We start from the raw sequence: 16445 nt of genomic DNA, 5'->3' as shown, positions 1-16445 counted from the left end.
CACTGAGGCCTTTCTGTATCAGAACCTCAGGCCTGTCTCTCTTCCAGACCAAACACACATCCATCTCCGTCTCCACCGCTGACCCCTGCTATCTGGCGTCGACTAACCTTCACTCTGGCATCTGTAAACACGCTGGCTCGTCACTGAAGGCCACCCAGCCTCTGTGGTCACTCAGGACGCAGAGTTAGAGGGAGACCATGAACATGTTGGAGCGGCTTTACAGTCACCGAGAGTACACACAGAAGTTTTTATATAGGTAATAAAACTTCTCACAGTCTTTCTTTGCCCTGATTTTTATTTTAGTTTTATGGGAGATATTCACTGGACGCTAATCAAACCACCAGAGAGCCTACTGTGTTCTCTATCCATGTTTTTTCAACTTCTAAATATGTTGGTCCAGCAGAAATATTTTCCTTATGAACAGGGTGTAAAAACAAACACCCCAGCTCAGTTTGTGCCCAATTACTATATTTAGCATGATATTCAATGCCACAACTACCTGCATCATGTGCCATCCGACCTCTGCAGCTCATCCAGAATGCAGCGGCTCGCCTGGTCTTCAACCTTCCTACATTTTCCCACACCACGCCGCTCCTCCGCTCCCTTCACTGGCTTCCGGTAACTGCTAGAATCCACTTCAAGACACTGGTACTTGCGTACCATGCTGCGAATGGATCTGGCCCTTCCTACATCCAGGACATGGTTAAACCGTACACCCCAGCACGTGCACTCCACTCTGCATCAGCCAATCAGCTCGCTGCACCCTCGCTGCGAGGGGGACCCAAGTTCCCATCAGCAAAAACACGTGGGTTTGCTATCCTGGCTCCAAAATGGTGGAATGAGCTCCCCATTGAAATCAGGACCGCAGAAAGCTTACACACCTTCCGGCGCAGACTGAAAACTCATCTCTTTTGACTCCACTTCGAGCGATAGAACTATTAACAAAGCACTTATATACTAATAAAGGACTGGCTTATTTATAGCCAGTTGAGTAGCACTTGAAATGCTTGGCTCTATGAAACCTGATGTACTTATATGATTCTGTTTTCTTCAAGGTTGTGTCTTCCTGGTCGAATGTACTTATTGTAAGTCGCTTTGGATAAAAGCGTCAGCTAAATGCAATGTAATGTAACAACATTTACTCCAGTTGGACTAATATCTTGAAATCTGGTATGGACATTTAAGGACTTCAGTTTTTTTTTTACATATATGAATAGGAAATATATCTTAGAGGCCCTTGGTCACAATGCAGGAAAGAGTCTAAGCAACACGCTTGAACTGAAGGGGAAAAAGGAAATAGAAAATGTCATAACAGGTAGAAATGGGTTAAGAGAATCAGGGGAATTTCTTGATTCTTCGCCATGCAGTGACGTCCATTGAAAATACATACAAGAGGAATTGATGGGGCTCTCTATTCTAAATGCATACATCTCACTGCTGCCAGCCTGTTTAATCCCATTTATCAATATGAGGGTACAAGCCATGGACGACAACATGTAAATGACGCCATGACAGCACCATGTTTACGAGTCTTTATTGACTCTCCTGCACGCTAATGAAACACCCTCACCCTCTGGAGTAAGAATGAGTCACCAAAGTGAGTTTTTAATTTAAATGCAGATGATGTTTTCAGGTGACTGGAGGCCGAGCGTTTGGCCGGCTGTTCAGGTTCACACTTTGGTGCAGAGGGAGGGAGGGAGGGGGGCAGCAGCTTTGACTGGCAGGTGGTGCAGCCTGATGCAGGTTGCAGTTGCCGGGATGTCTGGGAGGAAAGTGGGCAGGCGGCTGGGAGGAGATGATAGTTTTTAAATGGGGTTGTTTCCTGGCCGCTGCACAGCTGGCCGCTCCTCAGAGACTCATTACCAGTTGCAGTGGGTGCTGATGTCTGGTGGCATCGCTGGGCTCAGCTGACAAACTCCAGAGAAACAAAGCAACCCCCGACTGCTGATCACTGGCAGCAACACTCTGTGTGTGTGTGTGTGTGTGTGTGTGTGTGTGTGTGTGTGTGTGTGTGTGTGTGTGTGTGTGTGTGTGTGTGTGTGTGTGTGTGTGTGATGGTTCTGTGCACTGAGGAAAACATTTGTGCATGGATAAGCTCCATTCTTTCCTAGTTTAAGAAAGTGAGGTTTTGTCATTTTCCGGGGTCGACAAGATCTAATCTTATCAAAGTTATTTGTGTGTGTGAGGGACGACATTTTGTAGCAATACTTAAAACGTTTCCACCATAACCAGTGCAAATATACGTTTTTACATTTAAACATTTTAAAACATGTACAAATACTAGATAGACTCCTTTTATATTGCAAGTAGACAAGTAATCATTCCGTTTTTCCTTAATGTTTCCTCGTTGTTTGAAATGTTTTGGAGTTAAGGTCTGGTTGAAGGAACAAGAAATGCAATAATATGAGCCCTCGCAAGTAAAGAAGTGCATACATCTGTGCGGGTGTGATTCTGTTTCTCTGTGATAAAGGTGTGTGTAAAGTTCTCTGAATGTTGGTGCATGTGTTCAGATTATACGCTTGATGCTTTATAGTGTGTTAAACTGTACGTGTATGTGTGTTTGCGTTCATTATAGTTGTGATGTCTGAAGGTTGGTGCATATGTACAGGTGTGTGTGTGTGTGTGAATGTGTGCGTATGTGTGTGTAGCAGAAAAAGCTTTATTGTTCCCATTTAATCACCAGGCTTCCTCTAATTGGCATCTCTCTCACTAAGGGCTCTTTAAGGACGATCATCAGCACTTTATCACCATTATGGTTCATTAACAGCGCAGAATGAGATGTTCTCACCTCCTGTGCTCAGATACACTCTGAATACATATTAAAGAGAAAGTCTGGGTTTATGAATATCCTCTCAGTCCTCCGGCAGCTGCAGGTACAGTGAGAGAATTCATATCCTCTTCTGAAATCAACGTCATGTTTGATTATTGAGCTCACTTTCTCCGGCTCTGGACAGCAGGGTGGAAACTGGATCTGAGCCACATATCTTCACACTGCCCAAAATGTAAATGTGTCATAGTCCTAATATTTGTTGAAACATCTCGTAGACAGACCTTTGAGCTCATCGTGGCGGAGTTACATTATTTCATTCTTTGCAATATGTCATATGTTCCAGTCTTGATGGGTATCATTTATAACAGTCAGGATTGGCACATCCTGGCTTCTTCTTCTTCTGTTTGTATGATACTTCTACTTCTAACGTTTGAGTATTTATAAGCTGTTTTGCTAGTTGATGTACCTGCGTCTTGTTTTTAGCCGTTAAATGTTAGGATAAAGTACAGCATCTACATCTGCAGATACATTCACACACTAATTTTGGACATTTTAGTATTATTTTGACTTTGAATGTGCATATTTGAACACATTGAAAGGCTGTTCTCTATTGAGATAATAACCCACAGTCCCTGTTTGGGAAAATGACCCAGTGAGGAATTCAAACATATCAATGTGTCTTTGAACTAATGTCCCTTTATTTACTCTATATTGTATAAACCATACACAGTGCAAAGTGCTATTTGCAGATTAGAGGTATTTAGAAGTTTCTTTAAATGCACAAATAACAGTGCCTTTGCATATTTTCTCTACGCTTCAATAATAAAGACGAAGCAAACTAAATGTTTACTGTGGGAGTGTTTCTCAGGAGAGTTTGAAGTCACAGCCAGTTGATTTACATAGTTCACTGAAATGAAATGAACTAGGACGGCTCGGCATCAAAAAGGTATTTGAAGTTTCCCCACCCCTTTTGAAGTTTCCACTGAAAGAGTATTTTGCTTTTAAGCGTTTGCTCAAGTCCGTGTGGTTTAGTCAAGAAGCAACTCTTGCAGCAGACAGGTTAAAGTGAAGTTGCGAAAACACAATTTGTGTGACTTAATTTAGCCTCAATTTCAAATTCAGAAGTCTCCATCTCTGCCTACAGTGTTCAGGTTGGAAATAAATGTAAAAAAATCCTGCTAGGTCACATGGGATTTGCAGATAATGAGCTAAAACGGTGCAAAACCGCAAGCATGGTGCTTTAAAGTGGCATCCAGCAGACCAGGAAACCTTCTCCTCCCTCTCTCCTCTCAGGAGCGTCTCACCACATTGCCCTAAAGACCAAACTTCCCTCCAGCAGCTTCCCGGTGTGATAAGAAGCTCCATACTTTCATGCTAATGTACTTTCATCCTCTTAGAGGGAGCGTACAGGGCACACCTGCGACAGCTCTCAAGGTAATCAGGAGATGTGATGGAGTTGCATGCAGAGATGGAGGCTGCACAGTAGGTTTGGTATGCACACACACACACACACACACACACACACACACACACACACACACACACACACACACACACACACACACACACACACACACACACACACACACACACACACACACACACACACACACACACACACACACACACACACACACACACACACACACACACACACACACACACACACACACACACACACACACACACACACACACACACACACACACACACACACACACACACACACACACACACACACTCTGTATCTCCCTCCTTTCCAAACCAAACCACACTACAGATGTGGTGGAAGAGGAGGAGGGGCGGGGGATCAGACCGGCTAAATAAGACGGCTTGAAAGAGTAAGAGTGCACAGACGCACTGCCAAGAAGATATTTCCATCTTTCTTAAATGCGTCTCTGTTAAATGGAAAACAAATGTGTGATTGATGTGTTCGACTTCGGCGATGACGAAAGGGGAAGAGACGCCGTCCCCATCTTAAAGCTTTGAAATGAGAGACTGGCATTATAAAAGTGAGGGTGAAAAGTTATATGAAGTAACAGTGGGATGCAGAGGAATGTGAGGTCGCTTTGATGGTAAAACACAGATTTTCTCTTCAAGCTTGCGATAAAAAATGCACAAGACATAAATAAAGAATGTGTGAAAGCAAGGCAAGGAATTAGTGTACTAAACCTTGACGAAGAAGCAATTAAAGTACTTTAAATACAAACATACACAAATTGACCAGCAAATTGGTTCCTTGTAAAAGACTTAAGGGCCTTGGATCCAGTGACATAAAGACATTAGAGTCTGAATACACAAATGAAACACACCCCAGAAACAACTCAAGGCCAAACAATCATTAACTGTCTGTCAGTTCAAAATGACTTCTCAATCATGAAAAGAAAACCTCCCTCTGCATCTGGAATCCGGCCTATATCTTCATGAATTGAATAGTTTGGGCTAAAAAATGATAATCTCTGAGCGGAAATTCCTGATACGAGAAGATAACTGTTCCCGAGTCTGTCTATCAAATGTCACAGTAATGTGTTAAGGTATCTGCTTTTGGCTGAGGAAACTATAAATCCCACATCTTCTCCAAAAGGTTTAAACTGATTATCTTTGTACTATGCTTCCTTTCAGCAAAAATCAATAACTGATGTTACTGTAGTCCATCGTTCATATTTGAGGATTAGTTGTCAGGATCTGCACATTTCTACTTGTGGGATGAATAAAGGTATTCTGTATTCTGATCTGATTTCAAAACAACTAACATTACTTTGTTTTATTGTTTACCAATTTGGCACCTCCAAAGTAAAGGCTAAAATAACAAGTTCAACTATGAACAAAGCCTGTCAAAAAAACGGTGTTTCCAATTGATCAAACAATTGAACACCCAAATATATTTTTCTTTAATAAATGGCGGTTGACTACTAGAGTTACTTTACGTTACATTGCATTTAGCTGATGCTTTTATAACAATAAGTGCATTCGACCAAGAAGATACAAACTTGAAGAAAACAGAATCATATAAGTACATCAGGTTTCATAGAACCAAACAATTTCAAGTGCTACTCAACTGGCTTTAGATAAGCCAGTCCTTTATTAGTATATAAGTGCTTTGTTAGCAATTCTTTGTTAGTAATTCTATCGCTCGAAGTGGAGTCGAAAGAGATGAGTTTTCAGTCTGCGCCGGAAGATGTGTATCTGCTGTCCTGATGTCAATGGGGAGCTAGTTAAAGCCACATTACCGCCACCTACTGCTGGATTATGGACCAGACTTCCCTATTTCCATTTCCATGGCAGAAAGATCCTAAATCCTCAACAATGTCCAAGTAATTTGTTCAAGAGCGTTGATTGAGAGATTGGCTACAAACCTTTGTCTCCCTCTCAAATCACACCTGCTTTAGGGTCATGTTGAGTACACAAGGTTTATTCTTTGAACATGCCACCTTTCCCCTTCTTTTTATTGTACATGCGCTGGAAAATTACAATGATATTTCAGAATACAAAGTTCCTCAAACATGTCACTAAAATGACTTTCCAATGTTGGTTCTTAGCTACTCTGACAGACCTGCATGCTTGTGTGAACACAACTGTACTACCCCAACGCAACTTTTCCAGAAGCACAGACTTTTTATTTTATTTTAAATGTCACAGTGTTTTGACCACTGAGGGCCTGGCAGAGCTGCCTCCACTTTGGCTTTCTAACAGACGGGACTTTCTAAGCGCTGGATTTAAGTGTGAGGGACAGATGTTGAAGCCCCCCCTTTCATTACAAACTCCCCCTCACACACAGTCTGGCAAGGTGAGCAGAAAGATGGTTGGAGGAGGAGAGAGGTGCAATAGGGGGAAGGTGGCATCATCATTTCTCCACCCACTCTTAATTGCTTACCAGTAGCCACTGATTTACTCTCACATATCAGACGAGCAATGGGAAATAAAGGGGGAGGAGAAAGTGGAAGGAGATTGGAAGAGGTGAAGGGGTGGGGCTCATCTTGTTTCAAAGGAGACTCCTTCCATCCCTCACCTTCACCCCCCCTCCACCAACACACCCACAGATCCAGTCTGGCAGTTGGGAAGACAGGTGGAGCTCCCTCCCTCTCCTCCCTGTGCAACTGCATTTTCCTTTATACGGCCAAATCCAGTGTGTTTGAAGGGCGCACACACACACACACACACACACACACACACACGCACGCACACACACACACACACACACACACACACACACACACACACACACACACACACACACACACACACACACACACACACACGCACACACACACACACACACACACACGCACACACGCACGCACGCACGCACGCACGCACACACACACACACACACACACACACACACACACACACACACACACACACACACACACACACACACACACACACACACACACACACACACACAGGTGGAAGTGTGCCAGGTTGCTGCTGCTGTTGATGAGAGGGGGAGAAGCCTTTAGTGACGGATGCAGTCCTGAGCCAGCTCTCATCCACACCCTCCAACAGCTTTTCTTTGTTTACTGCCAAAGAAATCCACTTTTCAGTTTAATATTTGATTTGAGTTAAGGTGCACATCAGGGTTCGCCAGGTATAGTTATTTCATGTCCAGAATCTCTCATTACTTCCCCTCAGTAGTCAGTCTTGTGTTGTTTTTCTTGATGTTTTGTTTGTTGTGCATGGCCGACCCCCGTCAGTTTGTTGATTGGTAATTTTTAAGCCCCAGCGGGCAAAAGTCCTGTGTATGAGTTGTAAATGAACCAATTTATACCTCTCCTCAGGCTCCAGAGGAGAAATGGAACCTCATTCTTTTATAATATGAAACTCACTACGAAGCAATTGAACTTCATTCGTGAAGTTTTCTGTTGTTGTGTTGACGAAGTTTGTAATTGATTAAACGAGGATCAGGATTCTCATGTCTGTCATATGCTTTGCCGTTGATAAGGTTACGTGTAATCAAGTAGATTACCTTGATACGATCAGTTGTTCATAGAAGACTGGGATTAGAACTGTGTGAACTCGCATGATTTCTACGTCCAACCATTTTGATGTATGGTGGTATTTTAGCTGCGTGTTAAGCATTTAACAGGGAAGCGTTGTAGGCAACTTTTTAAGACAGTCTTCTTAAATGTGTTGGCCAGCTAACCAATCAGAGCAGACTAGGCTCTGGTTTCAGACAGGGGGTGAAAGAGGTGCTGCAGCACAGGCAGTATGAGAACAATTAAAGCATGGAAACATGTCACACTGGCACACAATACAAATATGAACCTGAAAATGTGACCAATATGTCCTGTTTGAACTAAAGCACCTTCTCCCCCTCAACCTGTGACGCAGGCTCAAAGTTCTCAGGTACATTTAATTGAACACATTTAGGAGCCCTGGTCTGGAGTCCGCAGAAGTTCCTGCAGTGACGCGGCTTAGCTCTGCAGTCTCTCCCTGTGATGGGGAATAGATCTCAGTCAGATGGGGATGGATGAGGCTGTGTGCAGAGTTGCTGCAGCGCGGCTACATCACCATTTGTTTTCATTACGCAGCCAAAACAACCTCACCGGATGGAGAGAGAGTGGAAGACCAGATACAGTATAGATTTTGTGGAGTGCGTCATTGTTCACGTAGGAAAAGTGCAGCAGAAGATAGAAACTTTTTGGCTTTCCCCCACTTTCTTAACTTTTGACCATTTGATTCATGTGTGTGTGCTACAATACATAAAAGACTTGGTCAAAGTCACTGTCCTGCTGAGACTTGTACACTGCACAGGAAGGCGCGGAGTCCATTTTTTACCACCTCTCTGTGATTTCTCCACCATCAGGATCTTCCCGGGGGGAGAGGAGAGCGGTAGCCCATTCTCATCTCAGTAATGTGTTTCGTTGTCTGAGGACAGGCTTTGTGATAGAGTTATATTCTCACGGGTGAATCTTTTTTCTCTTATCCAGAGGCATACAGACACTTAAATGCGAGTACATTTTTTTTATTGTTTTATATTGTTTTATTCTGGGGCAGGACAACAGAAAAGCAAACAGTGAACTGCTGTAAAATGGACTCCATTAATACTGTGTTTTTCTCATACTGTGGCATTGTATTCATCTGTAAGACAGAGAGTTTTTCCAGGCCGCGGCACATTCAGACTAAAATGAAAAAGCATCTGCATTGTAGCGGTGTTGCCAAAAGTGCCATGATAACATTAAATATAAAGCAGTCAGTCCATTTTATAATTACATGTTTTACTTCGGCTTATCGAAGCACCTAAACCCTGCAGTGATCCCGGCTCTCTGGGATCACCATGATGTGGTAATTCTCTGGTGAAAATACAGGCGTCAAGGTTTAAAAATAAACTTGATTATAAAAGGGAATTTTTTGATTTATTTTGGTACAATCATAATTTCAACACAAATGTTTATAACGGCAACAGATTAATGTGATAAAAATGTCTAAACAATCACTTTTAGAGTTGTGTGACAGATTTTACAATACAATCAAATACAAGATACAACACACAAATAGTTTTAAAATGTTTATATAAACAGAAGAAAATTAAAGTTAAAATGTGCATTAAAAACATCAAATAAAATCATGTCCAATTAAAGGATAAAATAAAATATGATATATTTATAAACACAAGACGTTAATGTGAAAGTGTGCACAATGTACTTCAACATGTATTGAACATCACAATACAGACAGTGTTGTTTTAGTATTAATAAGATATTTATTTATTTTACAGTTGTATTCTCTCCCCTCCATAAGTTGTGTGACCTCCAAATCAACGAATCAATGCTTCCTCTGCAGTAGAAGTTAGTTTGTGGACTACATGATGTGTGACATGAATGTGAAGCAGCACTTTGTTCTGGCAGCTTCCTCCTGATGAGTGAAGGTTGAAAACATCTGGACCCCGAAACAGCGCCAGCAAACCTGACTGGACTGAAATCCAGCAAACCTGCTGAGTGGAGCGTTTCCAAAACGACGTGTGAATTCAGATGCAGTTAAACCTGCAAAGAGCTCACAGTCTGGTTGTGCCGAGTTAAAATAAAGTGTATATTTGGTATTTGAAAAATGATCTTCCTATTTTTTTCTCTATTTAACCAAAGAGCACAATCAGGCTTTTATTTGAAAGCCTTGCTTGGGTAAAAATGACAAACGCTTTTTCTGACTTTCTTACTGTTATTCCAAACAGTTTTAGAAGTTGGGATAAAACCATGCAGACAAATGAAACAAGTCTATAAAAGCTTTAGGTGTTCTAGTCATAAACAATATTAATATGTTGTGGGGTTTTCCTGTAAATAAATCCCGAAATAGCCCAAATGTTGTAGGAACCAACATGTATTACTTAAAATCTCTTGTTTAAACATGGTTAATCACATCTTTCTCGCCCCAATATATATTCAGTTAACTACCTTTTTGTGCAACCATTTAAGTTAATGAAATTGTATTATATTTTGTTATGAGAGACCAATAAGGAGCCTTGCCCGAGGCTACACTATATTTCACTCTATAATGGCGCGTTTCCACTGCAGGCCTCGCTCGGTTTGGTTAGGCCTTATTAGGCCCGGCTCACTTTAATGCTGCGCTTCCATTACAGTTTAGGAACTGGGGTAGTTACTATAGTAACGCAGTGTAGGCGGAGCCGTGACGTCATCTTCAATGAGAGCCCCAGAAAAACAACACAGCCGTTAGCTCTTAGCACTCAGAGCTCACAGCTCTTCATATCTGTTCAGAAACTAGACAAAAGTTAAACAAGTACAAACCACAGACTGTCTGTGTCATGGCGAATACAGTCGCTGGTTTATTTATGTCTGTATAGGCCGTTGTTGTGAGTGTGGACGGTCGGAGCATATATTCTTTCACACACAGTGACGTCACGAGCTACCCACAATGCAACGCGCGCCATATATATATATTAGTGCTGTCAAAATTATCGCGTTAACGGCGGTAATTAATTTTTTGAATTAATTGCGTTAAAATATTTAACGCATTTAACGCATGTGCAGAATGGCCCGCCCCATACGTGCCACCAGTGGCAGCGCCAGGGTATGGCTGGGGTAGGCTACACCCATACCAAGAAATGGCTTAGCCTCACCATGAACAATGATGTTAAAGTAAGCAAAATAAAGTCTGCCAACTCGCGCGGAGTAAATTGCACAGACAGCAGTTAGTAAGATTGATTTCAGTAGCCACGGTTTTGAAAACTTTTGTCACGTAGTGATCATCTTCTCAATAGAACATCTTTGATAACGGCGTGGTGTTGTTGCAGGAAGTCCCGACGGAGAATACTCTTGCTGAAGTACAGGGCAGAGCCATATAATAGTAATAACATGGCTCTGGTACAGGGGTGCACATAACTGGTACGCAGGGTATGTGCGTAATCTGAAATGCGTACCGTCACTTGTGTCACAAAGCGCATTTGCGTACCGACGTACTTGTGAAGCTTTTCCAGAAGGCGGTTAGATCACCGGACGACAGAGTCGGTCTCCGTGTGCACAGACAGGCTGCTGTTAACGTCGGTCTGTACAACGGAACTGTGCCAAAACTACGCCAACCGGCTGCGGAGGGAGACTCCCCCCTTCACTGGAGAACTGCGCTAAAACAGCTGATCACAACGTTCACACTGTGGTCACGAAGTACTCCACTAGCGCGCCCCCCCTCTGTCGAATTTCCTGAAGTACTCCCCCGTTGATAGAAATCAACACGTAATGAATTAAGACCCCACGGTTTGATGATTGATAGGTGTGTGGGTTGTCTTGTTATAATAAACATAGATACTGTATGTTAAATTGATATATCCGCCTGCTTTCATTTATCTTTCCATTCCCAACAATATACATAAATAAATGGCATATTTTGGACATAGTTCGAATGGTGATTAATCATGATTAATTAATTTTTAAGCTGTGATTAATCTGATTAAACATTTTAATCGTTTGACAGCCCTAATATATATATATATATAAATACGCCATTTTCCTGGAGGTGCTAATATCCTGGAGGTGCTAATATAAACAGCTAGCTAACGTAGCCAGGCAGAGCGCACTAGGTTTTTTTTCTGAATTAACGACCGAAGAAATCGCTGCATGTCTTCGGATTACATCTCTGGACTTGAGGGGTGTGCTCTAGGTTGTTACCAGCGTAAACTAGAGCTGTGTGGGTTGTCCGATTGCCCTTACAGACTGCCTGCAGATGTATGGAAAAACGACTCTCGAAAGTGGCCTTCGGTTGATTTTGGCAGCATCTACGTCTATCTTCTGGAAACACCAGGTGAATACCCCACTTGTCACAATAATATTATCATGCCATTGCATATATGTGGTATTTTAGAGTTGACTATATTGATTAAGGCAATAGACTATGATATTCTGCTTGCACCTCGCGTGAAATGGCGCATACCGGAAGTACGGTGCCGCCCTCGGCCCAAAACCCGTGTGTGTGTGTGAAAGAATAACGTTAGCTTAGCCGATCTCCATTCAGAAAACACACATTTTAAAAGGGTTTTTCGCCTGCCGTCTGTCTGCAGACTTGTCAAAGCATTAATTCATGGTTTTTACTAACCGGTATCAGTATGTTGTTACTGTGGCATCATTTTGAAACGTGTATTACAATTAAATCACGGTCAAATATGTTCATCTTGTTGTAGTTGTAGCCCCCTTGCCAGCGATTCTCTCTCTAGTTTAGCATGCTCAGCCCGACTCAGCCTGGTTGTTCCTGGCCCTAGAACCACGATTTAGTCGGGCCAGAAAAAAGGTGAAAAAGTAGCCCCGGGCCAAAACTAGGCCAAGTGGAAACGCAACCAAAAACGGGCCCCGCACGGCTCGGCACGCTTAAAGCGAGCTACCCGCTGCAGTGGAAACGCGCCATCAGTGTTATACAGACACTCATTTAGGTTGAAAGTCCTTTTGGGAACACTGGTTCAATGAGGATAAACCTTCAATGCAGACAAGCATATAATATTAACAATAAGAAAGAAAAAACTTCACTAGAATGACAAAATCATTAAACATGTATCAGGCAAATAATATCAGCTGTTAAAACATGAACATTTGTGTAACAAAAGCAGGAGGCTCAACTTATTTACCCTGGCATTATGCAGAACTACCGGGTCAGATGTGATTGATTGACTCAGGCTTATCTTCTCAAGTGCTCTTATGCATCTCAAATATTGGTCGATTTCACGGATCCGCCGACTCTCCGGCTGCACGTCACGCTCCGCTCTATCTCTCTGTGGATTTGTGCTACTACAGGGCAAAAAAACCTCAAGGAGCAGTTGATGAAATTTCATGAAATAACGACAAGGAGATGCTATACTGGGACACGTGGGAAAGTTGGTGTGCCCCCCCCCCCCCACACACACCACCACCTCTCCGGTTAGCTCATACTGTGTCAGTGTGTGAGAGACCCCCCAGATGTCTCATTAGGTATATCATTAGAGACAGCTGGGAGGGGGTGCAGACAGCTGACACGGGGCTGCAGGGCCTGGATTAGCTGTGACTTTTTGCAGGACTGGGGGAGATATTCACATCTCATGTCCAGAATGTAGGGGTTTCATTTGATATCCCACAGAGGAAGAGCTGTTCGGAGCGTTTACGTAAAGGTAACCCCACCAATTAGTTTGCAAATGTAGCAGCTAAAAGATAGAATTTGGTTTGAATAGTCCTTTAAGTGTCAAATACTAGTTTTGAAATCCTTAAAGAGGAGCCTGAGTCTTCAATTTTTCATGCCAACAACTACGCTATCTTTGTCAATGAAACCTTTAAATTCTGAATCTTTGAATGTTGTTGCAGCTCAGGTTTTACATATTGGGCTTTGATGAGAAATCAAGAAAACTCCATTTGGGTGCCTTAAAGTATGTACTTTACTGGACTGTTGTACAGATAAACATACTCCAGGGCTCCATAAGAAGTAATGGTCCTCAAAATCATCATTACAGTATATTCTGAAAGACCTGGGGAGGTATAAACCTTCCATTCATTGGACACAGGTTAAACCAAATGGTATGACGCCGTGATAAATAAACAGGCAGGGTAGTTATTTGCAGTGGGTCGTGTTGATAGGGCTTTCATAGAGGTTTCAATACTTTATACATTTATGTGCTCTGCATTGACTCATAGATCACTCATGGCTAAATTACAGGCTTGCTTATGCAGTCGATGTGGAAATTAATGACGTAGCAAACCACATTTTTTTTACTGTTGATTCCTTAAAGCGTAATATGGTTTTCACATTAGATCATGAAAAGTTTCTCCACTGCAACTCTGGCTGCAAACCACAGGGATAAAAGCTTTGATGTGCTTATGTTATATAGAGTGATATACTATAGGCAATATAGTGTCCCTAAATGTTTAATGTGTGGCAAGTTTGCAAGTTTTAATGTGTCAGTATTTCTCTGAATTAATCTGACTAACAATGTGCTTTTAATTGATAAATAAGTAAGTGTATGCATACCTCTAAACAGTTTTTAAGGAAAGCTGACGTTTTTATTCTGGACAGTTTACACATAAAACATTGGTCCTCTCAAAAAGTAGTCCCTTGCTCTTTGGACCCCCATGAAAAATGCAAATCCCTAAGAAATAACCCAATAAAAGCAAAACAAGGCCACAACACTTGATGAATAAGCCAATACAATAGATACAGAAAAGGGCCTACACATGTAATATTTGTATGTTTAACACAGAACAGATCAAACATAATGCATTGCTCCAGAAAAAAAGTCTCGCTTTGCAATTTGGAAACCAATAAAATAGAGACATTATATTACTATTGTGCCCTTGTATTCAGGATCCCAAAATGTCAATTACACACTTTATAAACATCCTGATTTTATATCTTTTAGGCCAGAACACTTTCCATCTTTCACTCACGTCACAGCTATGCCCTGAAGAAAACCCCCAGTGCAAATGTATGTGATGAACATGGGAGTGTGATAATTGTAAGAACAGCACTCGGGGGGGTGTGGGGGTCGGGGTTTACATTCTTGGGGTATTGCATTTTGCTGCACTTATGCTCCCTTAACAATGTCGTGCCTCATCGGGGCCACAATCCTCCGCGACCGCAGGGCCGAGCGGGCGACAGCTGCCGAGCCAGAAAAACAACGGACGCCATTTTACTCCATGTGAACCGATGAGAAATTCCTGGAATGGCCATGATTGTAATGTGCTGCTATAAGGTTACATAATGAGGGCGCTTCATAAACATAATCCCTGCTTCCTTTTCCCCTTCCTCTTCCCTCCATGTCACCTTCTCATGTCCTGCCCGAGGACAGGCTCACGTTCTCGCGGCGAAGGATCCGTTTCCCCGACTCCTGCTGTCTTTTGCATATTTCGCATTATGAATTTGGACTTACACAACCATGCTTACACAGCTGTTGTTTGATTGCAGTTGAGATTTTGCTTATGTACATTGTTTATTCTATTCTAGGCGCCATCACACCAGCTCTCTCTGGGCCATTAAACAGTACATATCCATAATCCTATATACTATAAAGGCATTTGAATGATTCACTTCAAATGTGTCCTATTAAAAAAACACATCTTCCCAAAACAAAAGGTTAATTCACAAAATATTTCTGCACTTGTATTCGGTCTGTCCTCTTCTCAGGACCCAGTCAGACCAGCAACATCAATTCACTTTAATGAAATCAGCCACTCAGCCTTGATGCCAACATGCACAGTTCCAACCCAGTCTCACGGCATTTCGTGTTCACCAACACGATTTTTAATCTATTGATTCGTGTTCACCATCACGATTTGTCCCTTTTTTTTTCGTGTTCACCATCACGATTTGTCCCTTTTTTTTTCGTGTTGTACAGCACGATTTTAAAAGCAATGTATTTCTACTGGTAACGTGTTTCGTGCCTGCAGGCTGCAGCACGTCTTTTTCTCCGGTCGGGTCGTGGAAGACCGGAAGCTGTGTGGTTCATAAAAACATGTTCTTACTCAATATCAAGCCACAATTATTGCTTTTATTTTAAATCGTATAATTTCGGGCTTTTGTTGCCGTCTGTGAGGAAAATAAATGGGGCTCAGAGCCTCAGGATACTGAAATCTGTATTTTTAAATATTTCTTTCCTTCTAATTTGTTATTCTTTTCAAAATAACACACTGTTATTTACTCACCAATAACACACAATTATCCTTGCTTTTATTTATTGGTTTAATTCCATAATCTCGGGCTTTTTTGGTGTCCGTCAGGAACTGAATTTCAAAATAAAAATAACCGGAAACAGACGTAGGCCTATAAGGGACATTTCGAACATCATTGCGATTGTCAACATTTCTGAGTTTAGGATGGCCGAAGACACTACACTACCCATAATCCCCAGCTATCGTTTAGGACTACAGTCTTTACGCAGAGCGTCAAACAGCTGTGTGAAATGGAACGAAACCACGCCAGATTATCCAAAACTGGAATCGAACACCCCCCCAGAACTACACATGCTGGCTATTGTGTTTCGCAAAATGTTCTATGGGACGTCTCTACTGAACGTTTTCGTTTTTCCCACAATTAGAAGTTGCCAGTATTAAACACATTGGTGTTATCAAATGTAAAACATATAATTAATAAATGGGTGAAAATCACTTGTGTCCATAATGCGCAGCATTAATATATACCCACATGACAGCTCATTGCTACTTTGTAATTCTACTCCACTACAATTCAGAGGTTAACCTGGTATTTTTACTCCACTGCA

Source organism: Pseudochaenichthys georgianus, chromosome 22 (genome assembly GCF_902827115.2).
Source record: "Pseudochaenichthys georgianus chromosome 22, fPseGeo1.2, whole genome shotgun sequence".
Lineage (NCBI taxonomy): Eukaryota > Metazoa > Chordata > Actinopteri > Perciformes > Channichthyidae > Pseudochaenichthys > Pseudochaenichthys georgianus.
The sequence above is the reverse complement of the archived record's forward strand: the minus strand, read 5'-3'. Positions refer to the sequence as shown.